Source organism: Pyrgilauda ruficollis, unplaced genomic scaffold (genome assembly GCF_017590135.1).
Source record: "Pyrgilauda ruficollis isolate IOZ18807 unplaced genomic scaffold, ASM1759013v1 scaffold139, whole genome shotgun sequence".
Taxonomy (NCBI): Eukaryota; Metazoa; Chordata; class Aves; order Passeriformes; family Passeridae; genus Pyrgilauda; species Pyrgilauda ruficollis.
This window is the reverse complement of record NW_024512432.1, coordinates 800,629-823,636: the sequence shown is the minus strand read 5'-3', so window position 1 is coordinate 823,636 and position 23,008 is coordinate 800,629. Positions and strand designations below refer to the sequence as shown.

Here is a 23,008-nt window from a genome sequence, read left to right as displayed (position 1 = left end):
TAATCATTTGCCACAAAGCCCCAGAGTGCCTATGGGTGACTCTTCATGTTCTTCACACAGGAAAAGGTCCCAGCAAAGGTGGGACCAGCATCTCTTCTCCTGATATCCCAAGCCTTCGGGATTTTTGCTGTGCTTGAGAGAGATTTTATTTAGACTGCAGGTTTGTTATCAGAATGTTTGCAAACATGCACACTGTCTGCAGTCCTGCTTTTCTCAGGCATTCTTCCTGTTGGTCCTGCAGAAGGAGGAGCTGGGGTGGCAGATCACATACCCCTCAGGGGTGTGTTCTCAAACCCAGCACCTCCTCATGGCTTTAGGGTATTTGCAAAGGTGAAGCACCACCGTTACACATCCTGTATGGTGAACTTGGTAAAGTTTGTAACCTCGTCCTCCCTAAAAATGTCTTTCCTTCAGTTTAGATAATATTTCCTCGTGGATTCTCGTTTGAGAAGGCTTTTAGCATAAAGAGAAATTGATAATCTTTGCTGTGTCATTGCTGGAGCAAATCCAGTAGCAAAGCAGATCCTTAGGAAAAGGTATTGTGGGATGGTGTTCAAACCTGCATAATCTAATTAGTTGTTTGATTTGTCAAGGTTTTATAATTTCTACAGAGCCTTTTAAAATCCCAGGAACAACATTTTGCTTTCATTCCTCCTAGACTAGATATGTCTGTTGAAAAGGTCCTATTGTGCATAATGATAAAATCACAGAATCACTAGGTTGGAAGAGACCTTCAAGATTTCAAGGTAGCAGACTATGACAGAATTAGACAAATTAGACCAGAATTTGACAAAAATACTGATATTTGTCAATATAAGGAATGTATTTTCAGATTTTTTAGCACCATTGCTATATTTTGCTATTGACAAGAAGCCTGTTTCAATAAAAAGTTGTTTAAAAATAGCTCTGCTAGATAAAGCAGGAACACCTAATGTCAGGTGAGTGAGGGCAGAGTTTGTATCCCATTTTATTTGCATGTTTTGCTGATGGACACACTTAAAAACATGTGGATTGAAAGCGACTTTGGACCAGTTCTCTGCTGTTTGGCTGCCTGAGCAGCATGATGTGGGTTGGAATACTTGAGGTTCCACCTTAGGCAGAGCAGAGCTGTGCTGCCTGGACAGGAAAACACTCCCAGGGGACACAAGGTTTTAGGTGACTTCAGGAAAAATAGACAGATTAGGTCTTCAAGTTGTTTTCTAAATGCATTCGTCCCTCTGCACCCTCCCCAGCAATGACACTGGAACATTCCTTTAGCTATTACATGAGGCAGGATCTCCTTTCCAAAGTGTTGGAATGTGCAGTCAGTCCAGACATCTGATGGCTGGAAAAAAAGCAGGGGCACTGTGCAATTTTTATTTAAATCACAATGCTCTGGGTCTGTGACCTCCAAACCATTTGTACGCCCTGCAATGAGCAGATAACTTGTAATTAGTGAAAGATATTCATGCAAATTCCAGTAAAATGAACACATACAAAAATCTTGGGAAACACTGAAGTAAAAACTCTTTCCCTTGGAGCGTGTCAGCCATCAAGGGATTGATATGATATATTATCACTGTTTGCACAGTGAAACCTAGTTATTAAAAGAGGATTAGAGATTCTCTGCTTGAAGACTGAAACATTCTGCATTGGTTTTTTGGGTCAACAAATAGTTCCAAGATTTCAGGGTTAATTCTAAATGTCATGTTTTGCTGCTATTCATTGATGGTTGCAAATAGCTAAGTTGAAAAAAATAGAAAAAGAGAACAAAAGAGGTTTCAGATATCCCAGTACACTCCAGGAAAGCCTGCCAAATCTCCAGAAAACTGAACTTAGTAACCGAAGCTATTAAAATCAAAACTCTTTATGGAGCTTTCATTTCACTGTGCTTTCGTCCTGAGGTATTTAATAGAAAATGTTGCACATCGGCTCCCGTGCGCTTCCCAGGCTTTATCTGCAAGGGCACCGTTGGTGTGCATGCAGCAATTCCACAGCAGGTGCCACTGTCATGGAGCAGCAGTGCTTCCCACTGGAGCATTCACTCAGGAAGGGGGAGGCAGGAGGTCTGGGTGATTGTGTGTTCTCCCCTCCCCGCACCAGGAAAACTCTGGGCTCTCACACTGATGTTTACTGATGGTCCTCACAGCACACAATCTGGGGGAAGGTGACAAACACAAGGGCTGCAGATGGAGCATGCCACTCATCTGTTAATAGTGGTGAAACAAAGGGAAGGAAGGAGTTCTGGGAAACATTGCTCTTGCTCTGACTGCTGGTGCTTCAAGTAGCGCCTTCCTTTTGTGGGAGAGGGGCGTGGGACAGGAGGTTTTGCCCCTTAGCGGTTCTCTCTGCAAGTTAAAGGTAAAGCAGTAGGAATTATTCTGTGCTAAATCCCAAAACAGCAGTGTAAGACTGAAATGATAACCAAGAGGGAGATGGTGAGTGAACAGAGCATTGGACAGACACTCCATACTGGATTCTCGCCTCTGTTCTGGTGCATCAGGATTTTGCAGTTAACTGAAGGGAGGCAAAAAGTGATTTCCCAGGAGTGGACCTTTCTCCCCACTAACACTGGGATGACATTTTTCATATTGCAGTGGGCACAGTTGGAAATGTACATGTGTGGAGTTTTACTGTCTCATCGTTCACCAGAGACACACACACCCCAGTCCCCCTCCCTTCCCAAAAAAAAAACTCTGCCCATGTCTCTCCCGTATCCCTCTGTGGGCAGAACCAGGGCTGGAAATGCTGTTTCTCGGTAGTTTGGAAGACCAGTTGCTCAGAGAGATCTTGTGTCTTTCTGTCACTGCTCAGAAGTGCTCAAGGCATGGGGCTTTCAATGAGTAACTTTTCCGTGTTAGTGTGGAAAACTAAAAAGCAAATTTAAATCACACCATTCTGACACTTGCCATTATTCGAAGTAAAGAAACTTGTTTCTTTAACTTAATTCCCCTTGCCCTTTGCCCATTATCTTTGCCTTACTCATCAGAAAAGGTTTCCCTAATCAGCTTTGCTTTACCTTAAAATTTGTTTGGAAAATTTGTTTTAATTTACAGGGGTTCTGTGCTACCTGGTGAAATTCTTGTCTGGGCAACCCCTTTCCTGAAGGAAACTCCAAAAAACCAGGTGGGTGTGACAGTGGCTTTGGATGGCCTTGGAACAACCTAGTCTAGTGGAAGGGGGCCCTGCCCATGGCATGGATGAGCTTTTAGGTCCCTTCCAACCCAAACCATTCCAGGACTCTGTGATTATTTTTAAACATTCCCTGTCCATTGCTCACCACCTTTCTTATATACTGACATGTATATCTTTATATCATGACAGTAACAAACTCCACACTGGGTGACATTTCCAGTCTTCAGGACAGCCCCAGGGTGCAAAAACTCCAGAGGAGACCACGAGTGTCCTGGGGTGCCATTAAATCTCTGGATGAGCTTTTAGGTCCCTTCCAACCCAAACCATTCCAGGACTCTGTGATTATTTTTAAACATTCCATCCATTGCCCACCACCTTTCCTATATACTTCGAAACACCACTGGTGTGTAACAAAGTCCACTCTGGGTGACATCTCCAGTCTTCAGGACAACCCCAGGGTGCAAAAACTCCAGAGGAGACCAGGAGTGTCCTGGGGCACCATTAAATCTCCTCATCTGAAGGGCGGGCGGTCAGTGTGCTGTTCATCCGCTGGGAGTGCGGGGAGGAGCGGGAAGCTGAGGAGTTTGGGGTGAAATGTCAGGTTGTTTTGGAGCGCTGCGTGTGCAGTATGTAGGTCAGGGCTGGAGGGACAGGCTGGCTCTGCAGAGGTGCTGGGAGTGATTCATTTCCTTGGGCAGAACTCTCCTGGTTTTTTTATCGCTGTGTGCTCAAGTCGAGCTGCGATTTCTCATGGACAGTGGGCTCAGGTTTTGGACCATCTGCCTAAAGGGGAAATTTATCCTGGCAGGTGCTGAAAGGGAAACTCTTGTGGATTGGTATCAACTTGTGCATTGAAAGAACAAATGGTTTTTTTGTTGCATATTGGGAAGCTTTTCAGGGATGGTTTGTTTATGTTGCCGCTGTGTTGTCTGTCCATTTGCATCAGTGAGAGGTGATATTTGGGTGCTTTCCAGCAGCTGCCAGGCACCACGGAAGGTGTGGACCCGGCTCCTTTCACTGCCTGAGCAGCAGTACCTAATTCCCCATGGAAAACTGTGCTCTTTCACTCCTTAGCCCTTTGTCTGATGCCCAGCTCCAGTCTGTATTGCCAAACCAGAGATGCTAATGGGGTGGTATTGTTTCAAACACAATAAAATCCAGCCTCATGGAATACTCAGGGATGACTTAAAATCTCACTGACTCTTCCTTTGTAAGAGCACAAGCCTTGTTGTTCTTCTTCCCCTTTATTCCCAAGCAGCCTCAACTTGTGTCTCCAGCAAAACATATAAAAATTGGCTGATTAAGTAGTTTTAAATGTCAGTAGAAAAAAGTCTGGAAAATTGCTTAATGTTCTAAAATACTAACTTTAGATATTCTAAACTATGAACTTTAAGTAGCATTTTATTGTTTCTTTTTTGCCACTTTGCTGTTCGTGCATGCAGGAAGGGATTTTTCAAACGGCTTCTGTGATTGTTGCACAGCCTGTTTTCTGGTGCTTTACAGATGAATAGTGGTCCTGAAATTCCTGAAAAAGGAACATGCATCCAGGGCTTGGGTTTTATTGGCATTGCAGGATGCCTGAACACAAGCCCTGCCTTGCTTCCTGCTCATTCTTTATCTTGTCACACATTCTAGAGTCCCTGAGAGATGAGAAGCAGGTGGAGGGATTATCCATAGGGAAGACACTGGACGTGTTCTGTGCTGCCAAGGTGGTTTAAAGGTGGGCTTGCTCAATAATTATCTCAGCCATATTTTCTGACACGGCTTGGCAAATTCCTCCAACACTTCTGGAATAGGTGCACGTGTGACTTGTACGTATCCTCGGAGCAGAGCTTCGTCATTTGAAAGGAGGCTAGCAAACAGTGCTGTTCACTGAACAAAATGTGTTTTCCTGGAATCCTGATGGATTGATTTCTTGCCTCTGCAGTTTTTGTCTGGCAGCTGCCCCATTGTGGAGTTGTGCCTTCTGGGTCAGAGATGAAAGGAGCTGGCTGTAACCCTGTGCAACTGAAACCCTTTTTCCGATGGTACGGTAAAATTTTAGCTGTTGAAATGCAGCTCTGCCTCCTCAGTAAAACTGTGAATTTGTATTTTTGTAGCAAAGAGAATGCTTGGGTTCTTTGTTGCTGGACACCTTTGGTTGCTGCTGGATTTTTGAGACGTCTAAGTCAAAAATACTTTCTTTTCATTTTGACCTCTTTTTCATGAATCATGGAAAAACCCCCATAATCTGGGATTCTGTTTGTGGATAAGTGTATCATTTCCAAAGAATTTCTTCCAATCTGGTACAATCCTGTTCTATGGAGAAAAAAAATACTGTTAAGGATACTTACAGAGGTTTTGCTTTGAGGACTGCCAGTTTTTCTCAGACCTACCTTTAGAAGATTGTCACTCTGCTGACAGCTCTTGGGGTCAAGTTCATGAGTATTTTCAATATTTGTGGTGCAAAATGGCATCATAGTGTTAAGATAAATTCGTCCATCCTGAAGCAGAGCTTGGGAGCGAAATGACAGGAAAAAATACTGGGAAGTAGATGAGTTTTGTGTGTTTCTTGTCACCGCTCAGCTCACACCCAAATCTGAGGGCTTTCTGATTTTCAAGCAGAATTTTCAGTTCTGCAATACCCTTTTGAAATTCCAGATTTCAGACTATTAAACCAGTATGAAAGAATCTGTGCTGGAGAGATTTCCAGCCAGCTTGAAACACAATCAGTACTGGAATTTTCCTTTGAAAAATCTGATCTTGCAAAACTGCTCTGTGTGTTTCCAGGCCATTACAGTCTGGACAATCTAAGATGAGCAGCTAAACTCCACAGATTTCTTGCAGCTAAGTCTGACTTGCAGGGAATCACACCACAGGCAAACCTCCCATTTAGAGGCTTGTAGAGAGAAAAAAACATGGCTCTCAAAGTTGTTTAAAAGCACTTCATCTGGTTTTAAATAGTTTGGTTTTTTTTCATTTAGGAACATCCATTTTTTTCTGTTTTTCAGATGGAGGAGTTTTGTTGTTTTTAGTAGTATCTGTACATTAATTCATTTATTATAAAATAAGATTTTTTTTTTGTAGAAACCACAAAAAATGTATTAATTTTAGAGATTTCAGAATTTCTGGAACTATATTCAGAAATATAAAACTGGTCCATTTTTCCTGGATTTGAGTCTCCTCCTACCAAACTATACAGGCAAGAATTCTCACAGGAAGTACAGACCTGTCCATTTTCCAGGGACACTGAGGAGCTGTGGACATGGAATCACTTCAGTTGCATCAGGGTCTGAGTGCACATTATCAGGGAGGAATTCCTTTTTCTCAGAAGTGACTGACATTCCCAAAAATTGTCCATTTTCCTCCCATTTTTAGGAGAAGATTTTGAAAGGCAACATTATGATAATCCTTTTTGATCTGCTGTTTCATTGACAGAGGTAAGAGTGGTCGTGGATCTCACAACTGGAGAGAGGAGAGTCCTCCAGGAATAGGATATGATGTGTTGGCTGCTTCCTTATGGAGTTAGCAGGAGAAGCAGAAGGAGGGCTCTTCTTCTAGTGTGTTGGGTGGGGTTTTTTGGTTTGGTTTGGTTGGTTGGAGTTTTAATTCAACCAGGTTTTTCCTTCCTCTCCTTCCGTGGCAGCACACTGGAGTTTCTGGGAAGGGGTAGCTGGCTGGAGGCATGGCTAGCAAATCTGAGGAAAATTGGTTGAGTTTGTGAACTTCTCCAATCTCCCTTAGTCCATCTGTACTAAGTGAGGCATGTTATGGTTATATATTTACCAGTCTTTTGGGTTTTGAAGGGAACACTCAGAATATCCTCTGAATGAACACCATGACTTAGAATGTCCCAGTTTTAGGGAGGTCAGTGGTTCTGCAGGTGTGCTAGAGGGTTTTTTGTGTGCCAGCAGCCATAACAGCAAATCAAGCCACTTTATACCTGATTCTTCCCTTTCTTTGAGATCAGAAGCCATTCCCTGAGATGTCCCTTGAAGAGCTGCATCCAGACAAACCAAGGAGCTTTGGCACGAAGGGTTTGTGTAGTGCTGCTGCTGGGGCAATCCCTGCAAAACCTCACCTGGCAGGGCAGGTCCTGCTCTGAGCACCTTGCTTGCTTGAGTCTTTCTGAAGTTCATAGTCACAGGAGCAGGGAGAAATTGCAGTTCATTATGCCCACGTCAATCTAAGAAATGAGTGATGTAATAGTGTCTAATTTTTATGCTAATTTTTGGAAAAATATATCGGACCTTTGAGAGTTCAGTTCTTGACTGTAACTTTGATTAACCATTTTTCTCACTCCTTGCCACAAAGGGATATAGAGAACCCTGATTATTTCATTTGAACTGGTGTGTTGTAAATTAAGTCTGCTTTCTACAGGGAGTCCACACCCTGAGTTCCCCCTGTGTGAAAAACATTTTTCTTAGGAAATAAAGCATGAGGTTTGTTTAATTCTTGTCCTCTCCAGTGAGGGGCCAGACAGTCTTCAAAGCTGCAGTGAAGGTATGTGAGCACCCTGAGCCTCCTCAAAGGCAGGGCATGGCAATTGAAGAAGTGATAGATTCAGAAATGTGCTGCTGAACATGGGAAATCCTGCAAATAATGAGGTTATTGTGTCCAACAGATATGAAGTATTTATTTTGCATTTTTAATTTAAAAGAAGAAAAAAATGAGCATGAAAGAAATCTCAGTCTGAATTACGCATCTTCTAGTCCTCAAAAGAGTAACCACTTCAGTTTAGCCACAGAAAAATTAATATTTCCTGCTAAGGATTGTATTCTTGAGATACTCATCAGTGTGTGCAAGAACATGACATCGCTGTCCTCTGGGAATATCCATTTCCATCTTTTTCCATCCCATTCAGTAAAACACTCTGTGAGAATGCAACGATTCCCTGAATGAATTCTCATTTTCTTTCACCTCTGCCCTGGTGGTGAACCCTGTAAACACAGAACAGAATTAAGTAGCACAGGGGAAATGAAGATATACTTTTATATTAAAAATATTATTAAGGCCTCTGCATCTGGGGATGTTTATTCCCAGTCTGGAGAGTGGTGCTGGTTTGTAGAGGAACCTTGTCCCTGCTTTCCATAGGTGTGGCATATGTGTGATTATCCCTGTTGGTTGGAATCTTCATTTTGACAGGAAAATCTCTCCAGAGCCTGTTGAAAGGAAGTGGGGCATGGTGAGGAATGATTGTTCCTCCATACAGCTTGCAATGCACTGTTCCTTCCACTAGACCACCATGCTCCAAGTCAGAAATAAAGAGCTTAAAGCATGGGTTTGATGGGATTTTGGCACTTGGGGAGCTTCTCCTTAATCAACATGAAACTGGTGGCATTGCCATTGCATTTCACTCGTGTTCTGCGTTGCTGGCATCAAAATGTCACTTTATAAAGAGCAGATGTTACTGCTATTAATAAATTAGTAAAGGATGCCCCTTTTCACTGTGTATAGCATTCAGGGTGTTCCTATGGCTGGAGTCAGACAGTGGCTTTGTTGTTGTTGTTTTAAAGTCTATAAACACTGGCTTTTAACCAAACCTTACAGCAAGAATGTGTCTGTACTGGATGAGGAGGGCAGTGAGTCAGACTCTGTCTACTTTTGGAATATTACTGGAATATGATAGTAAGCTTTTCCTGTTGACATCTGAATATAGGTGGGATGGGAATGTGGGAGGTCTGATGTTGAGCAGGACCCCACCTGTGCCAGGACTGTAGGAAAAACCTGTTTTCTCCTCTTCCATTTTGAAAGCACCATGATCCACGTGGAAAGGTAACTGTTATTTACAGGGATGCAAAGAGAAACTGCAAAGGCCCATCCCCTCTGCAGTGCTCTGGATTGTGCTGCAGAGATACAGCAAATCCCAGTTTGAGTGATGTGTGGCCAGTTTCAGCTTATCTTCACTCCACTCTGCAGACACTCCACAAGAAAGTGTATTCATGTTGGGCTGGACGTTCTAACTGCTCCATGGAAAAGGTAATTCTAAGCCTTATGGCAGATTTTAAGCTATTTTATATTTGTTGCAGATATTTTATCAAGCCATAATTTAGGAATTGGCTCTGGATTAAATTTATTCAGTGAGAAATCATGCTGGAAATTGCTGTCGAGCAAGATTTCTAACAACTCCTGGTTTTGACAACCTTGGAAGCATAAGAGGAGTAGCCTTCCTGGTTGCCTGCATTCCTTCAGTCTTCAAAGGGGCTTTTTGTTATTTTGGTTTGGCTTTTCAGGAGAATATGAACCCCAGTTCTTAATTCATTTGAACTTTGTGTACATCCTCAGAGTCTGTTCTGTTGGAGAAAGCTTGGAGGGCTTTGACTGATATGACATCTCTTTTATCCCTCTTTTTAAGCTGATATAGGAACACTGCTGAATAATGCTAAATTCAGTGTTTATATGGCAGGCTCCAAAGGTCCCTCTGAACCTGCATTATTTCTGGAACAAGATGTTCTCTGAGGGCCATGTGTGTGGGGGTAGGTGTGAGCAGAGGCTGGGGCACAGCACCAGAACAAAAAAGAAGGCAGAGTCTATCCCAAAAACATGACAGCAGCTGCCTGTGGAAACTGTCCTGGCCCAGGACAAGTGGATAAGCATGGAAAGCCTAAGAAAATGAGGTATTGTTTCCTTAGGAAGATTTGTTTAACTAATAGACTTAATTTGCCAATGGTTATCTTGAAATCAGAATTTACAATCCCTTGCCTGATTGCTTCAAGATGTACTTTTTTTTTTTTTTTTTTTTTTTTCCTTCAAAGACTCTTAAATCCCAGGAGAATCCATCTGTTCTGGCTTCTCTGGAGATAGTGATGGGTGGCTGCTGTGATACTGTAATTAGCTGTGGCTCCTTGATTAACTGGGATTCTTGTGTCCACCTGGTGGCACCTTTTAATGGGAGCAGAGAAGTGCATCCTCTAAGTGTAGGCACTGCATCTGTCAAAATGCTGAAATGAAATTCAGGGCTTGTTTTATTTATGTATCACTTACGTTTTATACATGTAATTATCTAAGCTCTTGAGTGTATGATCTTGGGATGATACCACAAGTTAAGGTCATGGTTTGGTGTAAGTACAAGTACAATGATTTACATGCATCCAGTGAAAATTATTTTACCTCATGAAGGATAAAATTCCCAAAATTCCATACTGATCTAATTCTACTCCTGTCAAAGTTGCCACAGGTTTGAGAGGCAGTTCTTGTAAACTCGTGTGTCCTTGTGTATTATTTCTTCTTCATGTCTTTTGCAAAAAGGTTCTGGCCATTTGGTTAAGTGCACGGGCCTGCTGGTGTGTAAAGCAGCAGCTGGCTTTATTTAGCAGACCAGGCTGCTGTTGGAAATGAGAGGAAAAAGGATATTTTAAATCCTGGACAATTATAAATGAGAGCTGGATGTAACAGCTTGTCTCTGGGTGGACAGGGAGGGTCTCAGACCCCTCAGTTCCTGTGGCTCAATCTACAGACTGATCTGAATGCGTATTCCTGGATTTCAGGTCTGGACCTGAGTCAGCTGAACTTCTCCAGTGCTTGGTGATCATTAAGTTGGACTGAGAGTCGTGAGGAAAAGTGCTGGAAAACTTGGAGCTGGCTCTGAATTGCCATTCAAGCAATACATGTCAAAAAAGGCTGCCAGGTGTTCACACTCAACATAGCATCACTTTTTTTGCTTTGCTGAAGGAATGGATTCCAGGGAAGTACCAGATTATTTCTGCCAATGCAGTGACCAATTTCCAGTACAAAGAAAGAAAAATAATGCTCCAGCCTTACTTCATCGTGAGGGTGGTTGTGCTGGGGCTGCTGACAAAGGAGGTAGTTGGTGACTTTCTTTTCTGCTGAAGATGCCACTTAGGATTGAGTTTGGGAAAGGATGAAATGCTGAACTACTGCCTGAATCCTCTGCACAGGGAAGCTGGGTTTGGAGATGAAACACTGAGTTTATTCTCCTCCCTCTCCCTAATCATTAAATACACACGGGGAGCCGTGACAGATGGGCCTCGTTCCACGTTTTCAGAGCATATTTCAGAATTAATTGTGCTGACAGCATTTTAGAAAGAGCAGCTCCAGACTCTTTTCTCTTTGGCAACAGTGGCTTCTGGCTGCTGTCAGGCAGATGAACACGTTTTTCTGGGTTTATTATTTCGGGTTTGTCTCCCATGCTCACTGTACCGATGGTTAGGGGTGTGGGGGGAGCATTGCCTGTGTTCATTAACCAGCCTTGAAATACTTGCAGCCATCAACAGCTTTTTACCTGAGCGCCTGTGGCTCTGGGAGGGGGAATAGCTCTGGGATTAGATAAGGAGAGGTGGGAGGAAGCCTGGAACAGGATCCACGCTGTGTTGTTGTTTGTGGCCAGTAGAGATGGCTGTCAGGGATCCAGAGGGCTGAGGTCTGCTCTGCAGAGAATTCCAGCGAGGTTTAGTCTAGACTAAACATTTTTGGATGCACCGAGTCTCTCGCTCTTGCTTAGATTCCCCTGCCAGGGACTAATTGGAGCTGATGATTTCCTGCCATGAGAATTGCAAATTCCTTTTCAAAGGTGCTTTTTTTTTTTTGTTCTTTTCCTTTTTAAAAAAGCAGTTTACAGGTTTTGGCAAGGGGCTGGTTTTGGCTCTGAAATGACAAAAATGCTTCCAGCATAGATTTAGGCATAACTGTTAATATTCTCCAGATTCCTTCATTGAAAAACCATGCCAGTTACAAACAAACAAAAATTCACTCCTCTCTCCAATTTGGTTAGCCAAATTTACTTTCTGTTCTTTTATTTTCAGCCCATAAAAGCTCTTTCCTTCAAGCCTTGAAATGCAGAATGCATTCTTTCATTCTGCTTTTGACAGACATCCGTTATATGTTTCTCCCACAAAATTTGCATGCTGTGGTGGGATTTCCAAAGCATTCCCCCTCAGCCTCATATTTCTGTGCTTGGAGTCAGCAGGATCAGTGTTAGACTGACTCTGGATGCCCTGGAAATCTCCTTCTTGCTCGGACACTTCGTTTTTTGTTTGTTCATTTCTTAAAACAACATTTTACCTGGACAGACCTTGAATACCTTTACCTCATTCCGAGTTTTCAACGTGTATTACTTGTCAGTACAAACAAAAGGAAGATGATGTGTAGTGTACTAAGATGGATGTTAGGAATTGTTGAAGATTTCCTTTAATTTTTGGAAGCAGCTTTGAAGCATCTTCTCACCCCATCTCCAGCTTTGTCAGTTACAGGAAGAAACCTTAAGGGCAGATATTTTAATGGTGGCCAATCAATCAAAGACTTTCTTGAGAAGAGATATCAAAACTCAGTCACTGTGAAAATTAAGGTTTGGACCTGAGTCCAAATTAAGGTTTGGACCTGAGTCTTATTAGGTTTTTGTTTGTGTTCTCATAATGCTAATTCAGAAACAAGGAGATCTTGTAAAAGCCGTGAAGTTTTTAATCATGCAATTTAATTAATGTACATTTTCAAAGTCTTTTAAAATCAGTGCTAGAAGTAGCTGCAGGAAAGCTACAGAATGGGTGAGAAGGTGAAAAACAAAAACTTTGCAGAGGAAGATGACTTTGCTCCCTTAAGATACAGTGTTTATATGCATAAAGGAGAGACTGGGATTGGGATCAGAATAAAGGTCTGACTGGGATGAGATGAAAAGTTACTGCTTTTCAAAAGTCCACCTGAAGCTAGTCCAGGTTTGAGGACTTGGATTTAAAAGATCTAATAATCAGCCTTGCATGCATTACTGTAATAATCAGATAATTATTATCTTCTCTTTGTGTGGTAAAGTTAATTTCAGTATTATTCTGAAAGTCCTAGCTCAGCTGTCTGGCTGGATGGGAAGAAATGCAGACTTCCAGAAAACTCTCCCACTTACTCATGGTTTTTCAAGGGTAAAGCCTGTTTTGTGATGAGTCAGGCAGTTCTAACTCCCATTTTGTGGGATAAAACTCCTGACATACTGTATTCCTCCTGTTGCACTAGCAGCCCCTAGAAATCTTGGGAACCTCCAAGATTATTCCAGCTCTCCTGAGATTTCTGCAGGGTCTTGGGAGCAGGCAAAGCAGAGAAATCTTCTCCTGGAGGGCCTGCTTTCTGTGCCCTCTCATTCCTTGGAAAGGCTTCTGAGGAAGTGGCAGCTGACTGACCCTAACAGGATCACGGGGCCTGGACTCCTTGATGTTCCTCCTATAGCTGAGGGAAGCTGTTGGATGTCAGTACACAAAGAAGTGAGATCCAGCTAGGAGTGGTAATTCCAGTTTGAGACTGTCACCTGTCAGTCCAGGTAAAGTCAAGGTAAAAGGTTTTGGTAATTGATTTTTTTTTTTAAGAGTCCAAGGCTGATCTTTAAATAAAGCATTTGCACTCACTTGTAGGAGCTTAAGCCAGTTGTGTGCCCTCTAATTACATCAGCCCAGGAATGGAGATGTTGGGAACAGCACCAAATGCTACAGGAGCTGCCAAGAGGGATTTGCTCCAAGCACCCATGCGGAATCTTAGCCTGTGCTGAAGTCACAGTGCATTTCAGCAGTAATTCTTGGGCTCTCTGCTGTGGTGTTAGTTCAGTCACGGCCTTGTAACCGGCTAAGTGGAAAATGCTGGAGAAATGCCACGTTAAAACACATGATGCCAGAGCTGGAAATAGTGGGTTCTTACATTATTGTTAGAATGAGGCTGTAACAGACCTAAAGCAAGAACCCAAATCATTTCTTCTCAGATCATAGAGGCAAAAAGATAAATAATATTAAATAGCATCTCTCCATTAATCAGTGAATTTGCCTTGATTTACACCAGCCTAGTGTCACAGCACAATCCTTACCCTAAGGCAAGCTGCTCCTGGGAGATGTACAAAGAGTTTTTCTCTTAAAGAAACCTGGGATTTTAAAAAAAAAGAAGTAATAAAATGTAGAAGAGGCCTTGTCACATGGTTTGAATTTACTTGGCCCATAGCCACAGCCATAGGTTTGATTTGTATCCCAGCAGGTCACTGCAGATTATAACATTTCTGTTAAAATGTGCTCAAATTTGTTCAAAGGCAGCATACACACAGTGTGTGATCAGTTATCAATTTTAATAGTATTTCCCTACAAAAGTCAGCAGGAAAACTGCTGTATGTGTCCCTGTGGCCTGCTTTGCTCTTTCTTATAATACATTTTTTCTTTTTACTGTACTTAAACTCAATACCTGTTCTAAATTCTTCCTGAATTGCAAATGAGGACATTTTGCATCATCATAATAAAAGCTGAAATGCATTGTAGCAGAATTAATCCACTGATTAGAAAAACTGTTTAAAAACCAATCAGTATAATTACTTTAAGTCCCTAAAGGATAAAGGCTGTTTCTTGGCTCAGGTGATGCTGGTGGTGAGCAACCTTACAAACCTATAGCAAGTTTCATCTCTTAGCTCAGAGTAAGTCAGAGTGAGTAATCTCTGTTTTTTCTTTAAATGCTCAGCACACTGTTTGTTTATGGTAATTTTTTATTTCAGCTCTGTCTTTAGTGTTGGAAATGCTTCAGAGTTTTGCCCTTCATAGAAGCAGGATTAAACCTGCTAAAAGCAGCAGCATGAAAAAAGAGTACCAGGCAGCCTTGAGCCTCTTGGGAAAAGGAATTCCAGTCAGGAGCACTGCATCTCAGAGTATCATAAAGCCTTCCTTTAAACTGATGGAGATTTGGGCACTGTCTCAGGTGATCAGCTCCCCACAGGCTCTTCTTAGCCTTCCTGCCTGTGCCTTGGTTAAATGTTGGATTCTGAAGGGAAGCCTCAGAAAACCTCCAAATTAGCTGTATTTATGGCATGGTATTTTGTTAGAAACCAGTTGATGGTGATTAACAGAGAGCAGCAGCAGCACTCTGCTTCATTTTTGCAGAGTAATAACTCCTTTCAGAGGCAGCCCAAATTTAGGGCTGATGACAGCATTATTGTGCAGAAAATGGACGTGTCAGTTCTCTTCCATCTCTCAGACCGGGAGGAAAATCATTTGGTGCTCACAGCAATCAGGACAGGGCCATTAACATATTAATAGAGAAATAATATTTCCCTGTCTCTGTCCCTGGCTGAGTTTTGGTGCCCAGCCTACCCAGGCTCTGGTGATTGCTGCAGCTGAAGTCCAAATTCAGCTCTAGGGCATGACCCAAGAGTGACAAAATGAGTTAGAAAATCAAAAAAACTAGTGAGACCTGAAGAGGCTACTGCTGTTCTGTGTTCCTGGGCTGCAGGATTCAAACACCAAGGGAGAGGAGTGAAGGAAAGGATTACCTTGAGTTTACCTGCCTAGTCTGGGAGGGATAAAGAAATGGCCTGCAAGTGATAAGGTGTAACGTGATCAAATGCTTCCTTTCTGGTTCTTTCATCCTTTCACAGGTGATGGGAGTAAAGACACACCTGAGAACGTGCAAGGGGCTTTGAACAGATGCTGACTCAACATCTGTGGGATGCTGAGGAGCTGACTTCAGCATGGTGTAATGAAAGGAAATGCTGAGGTTAGGGCTTCTGGTGGGATTTCTGGGTGGTTACTGCCCATGTCTGCACCACTGTGATGTGGGGGACAGCTCAGACTCCTCTGAAGGGAATGCCTGGGTTACTTGTGCGCCGTGAGGAGGAAGGGTGGCTGCATTCCTTGTCTGGAGCATGTACTGCTCCGTTTCACCAGCAGCCTACATGAGCAGAGGACTGGGGGAATCAGTTCTGGGAGCCAGAGTTGGTGTAAATCAAGGCTGCAAACTTTAGAATAAAAGTGACTTTGTGTTATGAGTGGGATGGGAGTTATGGGTGGGACATGTGATGTTTGTGGGAGAGGCACAGAGATGAGTTACCTTGGGACAGAAGCCCCTTTCCACATTACATTGCAGAGTGGTTATTTCATGTGGGACAGCAAGAGCACTTCAGTCTTCATCCCTTTCCATCCTCAGTCCTTCCAAAGACAGTCCACTCTGCACTGTCTCATGTCCTTCCCCAGCAGAAAACATCCATTTTCTGTTTGTGCCTTCTTTGGGAGAAAAACAGATTTTTGGGACTGTCACTGCTTCTTCCCTTTGTTCTGACCTGATGCTGGGGGACAGGATTAGAATGGGGAAGAATAGCTTCTCTTTTAGCCTAAGAGAAAAGTCACAGCTGGCACCAGAAAGGAGAGCAGATCAATGGCTGTGTCTGGTGTCAAGGAAGAGGCAGGAGCAGAGAAGCTGCCCCACCTCAGTGAAGTGTGTGTTGATGCTGCTCTCTGCCTTTGGAACGCTCATTTGCCAAGGCACCTGGGGTAAAACTGAGCTCGGTGCATGTGGAGAAGGTCAGGGGATTTGAGAAAGATCCAGAACTTACTGGAGCTCGCAGCACTGAAACCATCAGGCTCATCTATCTGTGTGAGCTATGAATTTTGCATTAAATAGTCCATTTACACTGGGTAAGTGGCAGCTAAACACAACTTAATGTATCTCTAAGAGCAAGCAAGCCTTTTCCAATTTAATGAGGGTGAGGAAAGTCCACTATGGCCATTGACATTCCAACCTGCCAGTAGTCTGATATTGCCCCAGGTAGACTCTGGGAGAAGCATCTCATATTTCAGAGTCTTCATCATGGTACAGGAGCACTTAAATTGTTTCTGACATCTCTGTCTTATTTTGGTGTGGAGTTGCTGAGATAATACCTTTGTTTAAGGGAAATGAAGTCAGAATTAAGGAAATCCCAGCTCTAGGGGCTGTTCAGACATTTGAATATGTTCCATTTTATATAATTTCAGTGGGAGAACTTTGGGAAATACCAGCTGCCTTTCTCCTGATTTTATTTTTCTATGGACTTCTTTTGTTTCATTTTGTATCCAAGTTTCAAAATACTTAATTTCTGAGTATCTCTGACACTCAGTATTCAGTCTATTTGTTTTTCCCTTGCTATTCTCTGCTTTTACACTCCCTTCCTAGGGAAGTAGGAAAGTTCATTGGTTAAGCCTGGAATGATTTTTAGTGCTGTAGTTTCAGCTTTGAAACTTGCAGCTTTCCCTTGCCTTCCTCAAGCTGATGAGATCTTCTGTGTGAGAGCAGTGGCACGGATTTTCTGTGTAGATGTCAGAGTGAGCAATACATCCAGAGTGAAATCCCCAGTTATGTCATTTCAGCACAGCTCTGTGTCCTCCCAGGAGGAGCATCCAGCTGAAATAGATGATGCTTTGCCAGGTTGCAAAAGGAACCTTCCTTAGGACAACATTTCTCCTTCATCTGAAATTGTTCCCTTTTTTTTTATTGTATTAGTATAGATTTTTCAGCTGATTGATTTAACTCACTTTTTCTGAAGATCACCAAGATTTCTGTATGGGGTGTTTATTTCAAATGAATTTATTTAAAATTTACCATGTAAGATGTACAGATCCAACTTGAGCCTCGTTAAAAGAACATTGCCAAAAATGGAAAGCCTTTGGAGGCCTATTAGAGTGAATTATCCTAATGAGAAGCATGAATTCTGTCCTAGCAGCTCAAACTGCTTCAGTGGATCTGGCATTCTCCCAAAACCTGCCAGAATTTAAGGACCCGTGTCTGTCTGGCTTCCCTTGCCTTGTAACCAGGACAGAGAGCAGCCAAGTGCTGTCTCTGCCAGCTGTATATTCAGAATATAATTTAAACAAAATGCCTAACTAACAGCAGAAACTGTTCTGGCTTTGCTTAGCATGTGTAAGGTATTTTCAGATAGATAAAAATTCTCATTATCATTTCTGACAGAAAAGACTTGCTTTTCTTCCTGTAATAATTTCCTTCAGGTGAGCAATGGGAATTAAAGTTCATACCTTAGTCTCTGTTGTGAGCCACTCAGGAGGATGGAGAGCAAGGAAATGAAGGTCCAAAGCAATCAGAACTGTCATTTTGAACATATTCTGGCCCAAGGTTTTAGGTGCATGTTCCCGAGAAAAAATAGTCACTTTGTGTAAACTATCTCTGCATTGTCTGCTTTAATTGTAAAAGCATCAAGCGGCATTTCCTTCCCCGTGACATTCCCAGATGTGGCCATAAGTTATACAGCTGTAAATCAAAGCAGTCCCCTTCTTGTTGCTGAAAGCTGCTGTTCTCAGTTGCTCCTTGCTGTTGGTTCCCGTTTGTGACACCGATGAGCACTTGGGAACGGTGCTGTGTTACTGGCAGGGCTCGTGTGGGGCTGCAGCGGTGCTGGAGCCGATTCCCGTGCAGCGGAACCCTGGCCGTCTGTGGAAGGCTCGTGGCACCTCCTTCCCTCCCAGTGAAGTGGGGTTTGCCCCTCTGCTTTGGGCTGTTTTACATAGAGCACGTGCTGATGGCATCCAGCTGCTGGGTTACTGGGGTCCTGAGCCCCGTAAAGAGCTGCACAGAAAGCTGCAAAGGTAACTGATCCTTTCGAAACTTGCAAGGTCAAATGACTTTCCATGCAGGATTGCTGGATGGAGCAATCTTTCAGTTCTGGATTTAACACGGAAAGCTCATTTCTTATCTTCAAAATTAGGAAGGTGTGTTTTACTTCTTGATTTGCTCATTCTGTCCTTTCTTGCCGCTGCTTTGTTTTTTCTCCTGGGTGGCCACTTGCAAAGTGCTCGTCTCAGAAGTAATTTTCACCTCTTAGCTGCCAGAGTCTTCAGGGAACATCCAGCTCTTCCTAAGGCATAAGTGAATCCAGGTTTTCTCTTGAATTCCCCCATGCCAGCTGAGGGTATCTGGGTACTCAGTCCTTCCTGAAGAAAGCAGCACTGGTAGCTACATAAAGCTTTCTGTGCATTAGCCAGCTGTTGTATCTGATTCTGGGATCAGGTAGAAGACCTTTTTTGCAGGACACTCCTTTAGTTATGTTCCTTTTGCTGTGCAGTTTTTACTAATAAACAGTATTGTTCATGCCCAGTAGCTATAATAATGATAGTAATTTTTTTTCCCTCTGGGTCTGACATTTCTAGAAAAGTAAGTTCATTGTGTTTTCTCTCAGGGCTGTTTTATACAGAAGTTATTTACTTATTAAACCATAAGGAGTTAATGGAGAAGTTTCTTCAATTCTATGTCATGCTGGAAATGCTGTCCTAAAAATGGGTGTCTCTGGAAGGGACTGAATGAAGTGATGTACAGGGAGGAGCAAAGGTGCAGATAAATGTAATAGTGTCTTTTTGTGAATGAATGCAGCAGCTGTCAAGTGAGTTAAATAGCATTTCTCAATGCAAGAGCTGCTTGAAGCTGATAATTATTGTGCCTTTGAGAAAGCAAAGCCCTCTCATTATGAATATGTAATGAACTATGAATCCCCATCTCATGCAAAACTATCTGAGATTAAATCTGCCAATTTGCATTGTTCAAGTCATTGTATCTAGCGGGGGTCAGAGTTTGGATGATGCATTCCCAGCCCTGGGGTTTATCCCCTGGCTCCAGGACCAGACCACAATGTCAAACAGCTCAAGGAGGTTTCCTATTGACTCTGCTTTGGCTATTTTCAGATGTGCTGCTCCTTCCTGCAGTCTGATCGATGCAACCCTCTGAAGTTCTCCATTCTGTGCCTTTCCTTGTTTCCTGAAGCTTTGCTTTCCAAACAGAGACGTCCACTTAAAATGCAGAGTCTTCGTTTAAACTGCATTCCTCAGAGTGATCTCTTCCCAGTTCCAAACAGCAAACCACAGCTAAAGCAGTAACAGAGCTGCTGTGCACAGCGAGGCCAGGCTCCGACAGCAACATCTGGATTTGTTAGGGTGAGCAGGCAGAGCACTCTGGGGGGGTTAGGGGCAGTGTTTTCTGTGTGTTGAGCTCTTTGCTCACCGTGCACAGGGCCTTCATCCCTTCACTGGGAAGAGGAGATGGCCAGGAGAGCCGGGTGGGATGATAACAGATGAAACTTGGGAGGGGATTACAAAGGGCCTTTGCAAACGCAAGCACCTCGAAGATGCCCTGAGGCAGCTGCCTGGAATGCTGGATGATTTCAGTTTGTGTAAATCCATGTTTTATTTGAAGGCCACTTCCTCAAACAAATTATTCTTCTGAAGTATGTGCAAGATTTAAAAGATTTTCCGCCTGCAGAGTTGAGCAGTGATGTCCCCTGTGTCACTGTTCCCCTCAGCCCTGCTGGCAGTCAGAGCTCTGATGTCAGAAGGAGCAAGGATGTATCAGAAGGATGCATCCCCTCACTCTTGAGTTTATTAGATCACTCTGGGAGTCGCTTACCTTTGGATGGTGTGGTGCTACATGAATGTGAGATGTCACCCTGCTTGTGCTGGTGACAGCTCTCTTGTTCCCAGACCTGCCCTGCCAAGCCACTGGAAGCAGCTGCAGAGCAATGAGCTGCCTGTGTGTTTCTGGGAATGTAAGTTGACCTGGATGTCATTTGCTTTTATTCAGTAGCCTGTGCATGTGAACTTCCAGTGACTGTTCTATTAAAAAAAAAAAAAAGGAACAGGAACTGGAAAACCAAACAGATGTGGAGATTTGGGCTGTTATGCAAATGGGCCAGCATTGGATGAAACTTAAATTCTGTGCACTTCCAATTACATTTTCTTTCTTTTTAATCTTTTCCCTGTAATTTTTGTGGGGTTGTGTCTGGTCTTTTCATGCAGAACCTTGCACAGAGATGTCAGCTGGGCTTGCAGGATGAAGAATCACCTATCACCTTCTTCATGCATGGTTTAATGTCAATCAAGTACCTTTGAGCTGTCAAAGTCGATTTCTGATGAACATGAGTTAATTTCCTCTCTGGTGCTGCATGTTCTGGATCTTTTATGTGCCTGGAAACATGCATGTTGCCTCTTCCTAGAACAGAGATTTCATGGCTTACATCATTGAGTGGCATTTTTTACAGCTGTTTTTGCTCTTTAACAATTTGCTTCTTTCCTCTGTAGCTGAAGGAAATGATGGAAAATGAGCCAAAAGCATCGTGTGAGTCAAGAGGCGCAGAAGTGCTGCCAAGCAGCGTTCCCACCATGGCAGAACAGCTCCTGGGCTGGTGAATTCCAGAGAAATGGCTCTGTGGTGGCTGGCACAGACAGGAGCAAGGCAGCAGGTAAGAGTCTCAGTGTCTCACTCATGCATCCAGACACTTTGTGGTTTGCCAGTCTGTGGTGTGGGAAGCATGTCAGCAGGTCATCCTTGGAACGCTAGGGCTGCTGAGCCAAGTAGGAAGAAGGTGAGAGAGGAACAGGGAGAGAGGGAGTTGCTGATTTGGGACTGCAGCGCTGAGGAGGGAGCCAAGCCTCTGACTGCAAGGTTTTTGCCTCCTTCACTGAAACAAATAACCTGAGGTTCAAGATTCTTAACGCTTTGACAAGATACTGCTTTTTCTTTTGTTTGCTTCTTCCAGCTTTAGACAGCTATCCCTATCTAATTCCAGCCCACCGCCAGCCCTCCACTGCTGCTGTATTGGCACTGTTCCAGCCTCCCTATGGCTCTGTGTGCCCTGCTAATTGAGTGTCTGTATGGCTCCAAAGGGCAGAAACAGCTGCATCACCTCCCCATTTGAAATCATGTACTTGAAATAATCTTCACTTTGGTGAGAAGTAGAGACTATTGGATAATAAAGTCAGACTCTGATTTCTACATACCTATTTTAAAGACAGTACCAGCCCAGCACCTTTCTGTGTCCCTTTAAATGGGAAACTGTAAAGTTTCATCTTCAAAAATCAGGCCTACCAAGACTCCTTCAGTCACAGCCATTAGGCACTGCACAAAAACCAGTGTTTTCAACTCAAGATTTTCAAGTCACTGTCTTAGCACCAAATTTCTTGTGCTAGAACCTTTTTCATGGCTTGGACTTCACCCAGCACTGGGTTTATACCCAGAGTATCCTGTCTGAAAGGGCAGAGCTTATTGTACTGGTGCAGAAAGAGCAAGCCAGCTTTGCTTTTACATGATGAAAAGTAATTTTCTGGGAAGGTGGCTGTACCCTTTCTCAGAACTTTAGGCAGTATAATATTAAAATGTGCCACTTCTGGACATGCAGGCTTAGATTTAATTTTTCTTTCTGCTCCTTCTTGCTAGATTGTAAGCCTAAACTTGAATTCAATTCTATGAAATAATTTTAACCAGTATTAAAACTCAAAAAAGAAGCTGAAGAAATATCAAAGACATTATTAAAAAGGAGCTGATCAGTTTGGACCCCCAGATTAATTAGGCAGTCCCTAGGACAGTGCATAAAGTCAGTAAGAATTTGATGGGCATTTTCCCCATAGTTTTGCTCTTGGGATAATTTTTTATAAAAAACTAAACAGGGTTGTTATTAGTATTTGTTTTGCTTTCCTGCATCTACAAAGCTGATGGAGGAGCCTTTTTCTTTTCAGAGCAGGTAATTCAGTCCTGAAGCACCTGGACAACCTCATGGATCCTGGGTTTGTCAGTGTTGTTTGCTGGTCTAGCCCTCACCTTCACATCTGGCAGGTGTCAGATGCTGGGCAGAAACCTTGAGTTCTGTTTGTTTTGCTTGATCTCAAACCCTTTGTATCTTTAAGGCAGCATCTTTAAAAATGGTTAACAGTTAAATAATTTTTTTCCCATTTTCTGCTTATTTGCACTTTGAATTCAAATGATTTGCACACAAATCTCCCTGTGAAGCACCTGAGAAGCTAAAAAAAAAGAGAACTTTTATGGGATTATAGATATTTCAGGTTCTTCACATGCTTAAGTGTTCTACTGTAGCACTGGATTTAAGGAAATGTTCTGACAAGCATTTTGGGGATAATCTGGTCTAGCTACGTCACACTGAGCACTTTTGGCATTTAATTCAGCATCATTATTCAACATGTAGCTGTGCATCAAAACCAAATCTTTGTATTTTTCACTTAGGAAATGTTCCTGTGCATGTGATGACATTGCTTCAATTAAAGGTAAAGATCTAAGTTATATAATGGAAGAAGTAATTTATTAGACTATTTCCTTGATGTATTTTGAAGGATTTTTTCCCTCTGAGGCTGATGTTGCAACTTTTCTTTTAGGCCACTTGGATAGTCTTCTCCTTAACCTACTGCTCAGACTG

At 42.8% G+C, this 23,008-nt stretch overlaps 1 long non-coding RNA gene across 1 annotated transcript; it reads left to right on the top strand.

Moving 5' to 3' along the window:
- Positions 1 to 5,066: 5,066 nt before the first annotated feature.
- LOC121349369 lies at positions 5,067 to 21,026 on the top strand. Its single transcript, XR_005954523.1, has 3 exons — positions 5,067 to 5,141; positions 6,472 to 6,533; positions 20,883 to 21,026. It is a non-coding gene; the product is annotated as an uncharacterized LOC121349369 (long non-coding RNA).
- Positions 21,027 to 23,008: the final 1,982 nt, after the last annotated feature.